General features: G+C 45.8%; 1 protein-coding gene across 1 annotated transcript in view; it reads left to right on the forward strand.

The window, feature by feature from the left end:
* The window catches only part of trpc7b (transient receptor potential cation channel, subfamily C, member 7b), a 46,286-nt gene that overhangs the window by 31,816 nt on the left and 6,970 nt on the right, over positions 1-7,500 (forward strand). The gene's annotated exons all lie outside the window — the stretch shown is intronic.

Raw genomic sequence — 7,500 nt, forward strand, 5'->3', positions numbered from 1 at the left:
TGTGTGTCTGTGTGTGTATTTGTGTGTGTCTGTATGTGTTTGTGTGTGTCTGTATGCATGCAACTGTTTGTTTGCATGTGGCGGTGCTGTGTCCGGGGTGCGTGTGTGCGTGTCTTGTGAAGAGGCTGGTGCTGCTGGAGGGGGCTGCTGTGGTGGTGAGGGCAATCAGTATTCATGATGGCTGCCCCGGCGGGGTCCTTCAGCAGCGGATCAACAACAGTCAGCCCCCCTCGGTCTACCCAGCCCACGGCCAAGCATGACACAGCAGCACCGGCGCCACCGCCGCTGCCGCCGCCACCGCCACCCCCGCCGCCAGTGGAGAGACATCAAGGAGGGTGGGAGGGAGGGAGGGACAGAGACCCAAGGAAGAAAGACAAACAGAGAGAAAGAGACAGTTACATATCTCTTGTTTTCTTAAATTGCTGCCCTTTATGGTAAGATGGGAGAAGAACGAGACAACAAAATACTGCAATTCGCTGTGATTTCACACATCCAAATTCAAAAACGTTACCTTCAGACACATTTTGGTCAATATGTCCTTCATCATACATTAAGTAAACAGTGAGGACGCCGTTGGACAACAGTAGAATGCAGTAAAGCAGTAGTCCTGAGATGTATCTTGAGAGTGGACTTATGCCTTATGATGAGACTGAGAGATGGAAACTACCCACACCACTGACTGGTTCTACCGTATTACATTCAGTCATAAACATACATGAATATGCATGCATCCATAGCCTACGTATTTCAAAGACGCAAATGTCATAATTGGCAGGATAGATACTTACATGAATAGATGAGCGAATCCGTACTTCAAATATAGGTTTTGAAATACATCTGATGTTTGCATTCGAAACCAAACTCGTGTTGAAAAACGTGTTGTCATGATGCACCACGTCCTTACTGGAGCACAGTCATAGACAAAGCTGATCAACATTCCGCACGTCTACACAGCCATTGAGCGCAGCGACCCTGAGGTCACAGCCACTCCGTTTCCAGTGACGACCAGACGGCCCGGTCAGACACACAGCCCCTCTTTATGAAAACCCACATCATGATCAGACTGTCTTATTGCCGTCGCCGCTGCCGCCACCCCTCCACTCTGGCCTGAGTGCGGCGATGACCTCAGGAGCCTCGGTAGTAAAGACAGCTCTCAGCCACCTCCTGGGTGCTGTCATCATCGTGCCATTGTGTGTGTGTGTGTGTGTGTGTGTGTGTGTGTGAGTGTGTGTGTGTGTGTGTGTGTGTGTGTGTGTGTGTGTGTGTGTGTGTGTGTGTGTGTGTGTGTGTGTGTGTGTGTGTGTGTGTGTGTGTGTGTGTGTGTGTGTGTGTGTGTGGTTGTGTGTGAGTGTGTGTGCGTGTGTGTGTGTGAGTGTGTGTGTGTGTGTGTGTGTGTGTGTGTGTGTGTGTATGTGTGTGTGTGTGTGTGAGTGTCTGTCAGGGCCATGCTGGTCAAGCCTCCTGGCTCAGACAGTGATCACGGATTCATTTCCAGGAGGAACAGGTGTGTTGGCTCAGTAATGGAAAACAAAGCTTGAGTGTTTTTACCCATAGATACCTCTCAATCGCGTACACCACACCAGAGATGCAGAAAGAACGAGAGAGAAAGAGAGGAGGAGGAGGAGGAGCAGGAGGAGGAGGGGGAGAGAGAGAGATGGATGGAGAGAGATGCAGACTCACAAACATGTTTTTCTTAATACTGAGGATGTCAGTACATGTTATTTATTGAACATTTAACAGGTAATTGCTTAAAGCGAAACTTGTTTAGGCAACAATTATGTCAATGAGCAAAAGCTTTATGATTTGACTTCTTTGAGAGGCAGGGAAAGAGAGAGGCAGCATGTGGAAGAGCCTGTGATCTAATTAAGCCTGTGTGTACAAACTGCAGCCAGTACGATTGAAAGTGACAGGCCGATTTCCTGACTCAGAAGTGGGGGAGTGAAGCAGGGTTGTGGTTGTGTCTCGTTCAGACGGCAGACAAAACAGCATTGTTCACTTTGACTGTGTAACAAGTCGGATTCAATTGACACTTCATCTTGCCTTCATTAGCATGACAAACAGACAGTACACACGTAACACCAAAGCAATGAAGTTCTTCAGCACAACAAACAGATCATCAGTTCAAATGTTCAAATGTTCAGGGGTGACATGAACTTAAAGGTCATGACCTTAAAAATGACCTCTGATCCCCCAAGCTGCCTGAGATACCTGGGCTTAAACTTTAGTTTTTTAATGTCAGTTTTACAGGAAGCACACATCCCACTGGACACGTGCACACAGAAATTACTAAAACCTTTATTTCCTCTGGATAGTTACCTAGCATTAGCAGACGAGTTCACATGCGGTTCATGTTACTTAGCCTTGGAACCAACGGCCTTTACTCTGGCTACCTTAGAAATGCAGAGGATCAAACTAATGACCTGTTGTTTATATACGGGGCAGAGGAGGAGAGATTGTGATCATTTGTACTGTACTGAAATTGTATATATTGTATAATTGTATATAACACCATGGTAGCAGAAAGACCACTTAACAACTTGAAAATGTTAAACAAGTTCATCTATATGCATCCTGGTGTCTGTTTATTAAAAACTGGAAAGCCCTTAAGACCAGGCTCTATCTAAAATAGCCCAGTTGAAACTATTGCTTTCCACCACCTTTCCAACTCCCTACAAGTGAGTTTTGATTTGGCCTATATTCCCAGGATAACCCAATGTCTTTAGCATTTCATTTCAACGTTATTTTGTGTTTAAAATCATACGCTCAAGTGTAGTAATGTTTTCGACGATAATTAATGATGGTCTGTATTTCTGCCTCGTGTGCCAGGCCAATGAATACGCTATGATGAATTTACTTTCATTGCATTATGTGGATACATGTTTTCAGTGCTGTGGTACGCCACAGGGTAGTCTAAAAATTCAGTCCAAAGGAAGTTGAAGATTGATATTCAGATCAATAACTGATATTCAGATCAATACCAGAGCTGAGCCCACTCTGTGGCAGGAAGATGTAAAGCCTGCTGAAGAGGAACGGGATAGATAACACAATGGGAAGTATTTCATCCCAATGTTTATAGATTCATTCTGGTGTACAGAAAGGCATTGGGATATTTAGATGCAGGTGGAGTTAGGCTACTTATCATCCAGAAATAGATGGATGCATTAGTTCCCTCATATCTCATATGACCGACTCCCTCTCATACCTGCTCAGATATGCCAAGATGGCATTATCGAGATATCGCCTCTCAACTGAACGAAAAAGTATGAACTGTAACTTGACTAACTGTAACAAACTATTTAAATGTATAAAGTGCATTAAAATAAGTCAAAGTCATTTAGTTTATATAAAATAAATATAATGACCCTTAAAAGTATAACACAATGTGGCAGCCATGTTCAGACATGCACACTGGTGAGGTGGCCAACACGGAGACACCTAACCCCAGACACGCCAGGCTCCTCTCCAGGGGCCTCCAGCGTGACACCCACACACACACACACACACACACACACAAACACACACGCACATGCGCACACACACACACACACACACACACATACATACACACAGGGGCCTCCTGCGTGACACCCACACACACGCACACACATACTTACACACAGGGGCCTCCTGCGTGACACCCACACACACACACACACACACACACACACACACACATACACACAGGGGCCTCCTGTGTGACACCCACACCCACACACACACACACACACACACACACACACATACATACACACTTTGGCCTCCTGCGTGACTCAGCCCATGACTAACCCTCGCTGGCACTGCCCATGCATGCCGCTGTGCCACTGTCGCCTGGCGGTGTGAATTTCTCACAGACACACAAGAAGACCTGCAGGCCCATGAAGCACTCCCTGATGAACCGGACCGTACCTGATCCCACTGGCAGCACAGAGTGCCCAGCTCCACACACCCATTCCCATCAGTTTCATGTCAGTCTCCGGCAACCACGTGTACGGTTATGTATCAGTTGGATTTGAATTGTCATATGGGTAACACCATGAGGCAATTAGACCTGAATGAGTAAGAGAGAGAGAGAGAGAGAGAGAGAGAGAGAGAGAGAGAGAAAATAAATCTGGTCAGAAATCCAGACGTTCACAACACAAAGTGAGGTGTTAGAATGATTTCCAGTCAGTGGGCCATGAGCTAGCTAGTCACGAATGGACTATTTGGATCTAATGGGATTATTCTGTATATTTGATCTCATTTTTCTTCAGCATCTTTGTAATCACTGACATGTTGAGATACTGATAAGTATATTTGTCATGTTGAAAGTCCATTTTTGTGAAGATCTGGTTTTGTGCATCATGAAAAAAGTGTGTGAGTGCTTTTTTTATGTAAGCAACAAATAATTGATAGAGGATTGAGCGGAATTTATTTTAAGGGCGAGTCATATCCTGAGAGGACAGTCTGTGCTTCCACTCCAGACTCAGACAGAGAGAGAGAGACAGAGAGAGAGAGCGGGGCGGAGAGGCCATGCTGTATGTGATAACATAGTGTCCAACCATTTTACGATGTAGGTATCTCCCCCAAAACATCTTGCCTGACCTTAGTAGGAAGAAGAAAATGGACTGAAGATAAAACATGGTGAAAGAGAGTGCGAATGAGTGAGCAAGAGAGAGAGAGAGAGAGAGAGAGGAGGGGGGAAATAAGCGGGACGTGTAAACAGGTTTTACGAGTTGTAAGCAAAATAAAAAACGAGCCAGACGTAGGAGGTGATGGTTAGAACGGAGGAGAGAGAGAGAGAGAGAGAGAGACGTACTGTTCTGCTCCGTGCTGACCTTGTGTGGACAGACAGAACGAAAGAGAGAAAGAAAGAAAGAGTTTGAAAAGAGGGAGGGGGAAGTAGAGGGGTGGGAGTTGTGGTGTTTGTGTGTGCATGCGTGTGTGTGTGTATGCTGGTGGGTAGGTGGACGGGGAGAGTGTCTGTGTTCTAGAGAGAGCGTGTGTGTACTCCACGTGGTTGCCTTGACATTTTGATGGATGCGTCACACACTCTTCATTTCCTCTCCATAACTTGAGAAAGAAGCAGCCTTTGACAAATGAGGGGGAGATGAGCAAGAGAGCAATAGAGAGAGAGAGAGAGAAAGGGAGGGACAGAGATAGAGAGAGAGAGAAAGGGAGGAGGAGATTAGAGTAAAACATCTACCCGTGCAGTTTAAGAGAATAAATCTACACTCAGATGAGACGAATCCTCCCCCCCGTGTTAGTTACAGCACAGATACACAAATCACTGCTCTTTTTCTTTATATATAAATATATATATATATACACACACACTCGCCGAGATTCTGGTGCTCCAGCTAAATCAGTCCTTGTCACACGCAAAAAAAATACTTTGCTTGCAATATCGCACTCACACACTCACTGGCACCCAAGCAGACTGGAGCATATTTATTCATATTCGCACATCAATACTAACCACAGACTAACCTCCCCACACACACACACACACACACACACGTACACACAAACAGAAACACACACACACATTTCAGTGGTAATCAGTCAGACTGATGGCCTTTCCTGAGCGGTGATGTTAGTGAGCCGTTTAAAAGGCCGTCTCTCTCTCTCTCCGAGGCGGTGAGTGCGGGCGGCGCACGACTCGCGCGTCGCCAAGGCCGTCCGTCTTGGCAGGTGGAATGTTAATCGCACTTTAATATTTATAGATGCCTCCACTGTCTGTCTGCTCGCCAGCACCCGGAGAGCACAGCGCCTGAAGGCATTAGAGAGAGAGAGAGACAGAGTATGAGGGAAAGAAGAGAGTGATGAAGACAGTGAGAAGAGTGAAGGGAAAAGAGACGCAACGTTTTTTTATCAGAGTTCTCGTGGACCAGATGTATTAATTCCCGTCTCTTTTCCCGTCTCTTCATTTCATCTTGCGTTTAGCTAATATGACTGCTAATAGTGTTTTGGTGTAATTATACCTCGATGCACTTATTCCCTTAAGTCATAATGAATGAAATGGAGAAGGAGGAGGAGGAGGAGGAGGAAGGTGGGGAAGAGCAATGGAGGAGAAAAAGAGAGAGAGAGAGGGGGGTGAGTTATTTGAGATGATGATGGTTTGAGAGGTAGACCTGATACATTTCATGTGATATTAGATTCATGAGGTAGAGAGGGAAAGACAGAGAGAGAGAGAGAGATTAATTCGACCCGGGTTGTCGTGGTGATTGCTTTTCGACCGCTCGGAGGGCTGAGTCACAGTGGCAGGCCGCCCACCCCCCCCCCCCCCCCCTCCCTTGAGCGGGCTTCAGAAGATGGGCAGCGAGGGGTGGAGGAGGACTGCTTGTTTCGCAGGAGCTAAATGAGTCCACTCGGCTGGAACTGTTCTAATCACTTGAATCACTTGAAAAATTGGTGCTGAAATTAAAGTCTCTGAAGTTCATTCGAGGCGGCGGATTGCAGTCAGTGCCTTTCGAACCAGCTTCTTTGAATGTGCTTTGAAATGCTTTTTTTTGTCCATTAGTAAAAGTAATGCTGAAACACAGAAATGCTTTGTGCAATGCATCAGCAGTATTTAAGTACACAATCATTTACAGTATGTACTATTATTTATACAAATAAGTGTGTAGACAAAGCTCCCACTCACACACACAAACTCTAAGTCTTTGATCCCCACTTCCTCTCTCTCTCACTTTCTCTTTCTCTCTCCCTCTCTCTCCCCCTCTCTCTCTCGCTCCCTCTCTCATTTTTACTTGTGAGGCTGCCTAGAGAAAACTTTAATTGTAAAAGAGATTCACTCTCTCTGTCTCTGGAAATCCCCCCAAACCCCGCTTCACATTCGTCTTTTTGTCCATGACCCTTACTTTACTGCCTTACACATTGTAACACACACACACACACACACACACACACATACACACACACACTGTGGAACATTCTACAGGCACGACACATAACGATATGAGTCTTATGCTCAGTGGGTGTCTCTGTTGTGTGGTAGAAGCCCTCACATGCAGCTTAAATGCGAGTCCACACCCACAGACGTCTACGGAGAGAGGAGAGAGGGCCAACATGGAGAGCATAGGGGCTTAATCATGGAGAGGATAGGGGCTTAAACTGAAAGTAGGACAGTTGAGGATTCTAACTATGCAGTCCAGCCCCTCTTTCATTAACACACGTGGAGACACAAGTCTTTGCGTCTATGTGTGCTTGTGACACACACCACTACACAACCTCTGTTCCAACCCCCAAACACACATGCATACACACACATAGACAGACTCACAAAGGTCCTCAGTTACATACACACACATATCAACCATTACAAACAAACACTTACTCATACACATATAGACACATAATTACAAAAATCCACACTACACACACACAACCAGTACACTTACACTTACACTTACGCTTACACACACACACACACATGGGAATCCTCCACAACCCCAGTTCCTACCCCTCTCCCTAACTTTGCTCATTCAATATTTATCTGTGGGCGAGCAGCCAAGACGCTCG

This window comes from Clupea harengus, chromosome 20 (genome assembly GCF_900700415.2).
Source record: "Clupea harengus chromosome 20, Ch_v2.0.2, whole genome shotgun sequence".
Classification (NCBI taxonomy): domain Eukaryota; kingdom Metazoa; phylum Chordata; class Actinopteri; order Clupeiformes; family Clupeidae; genus Clupea; species Clupea harengus.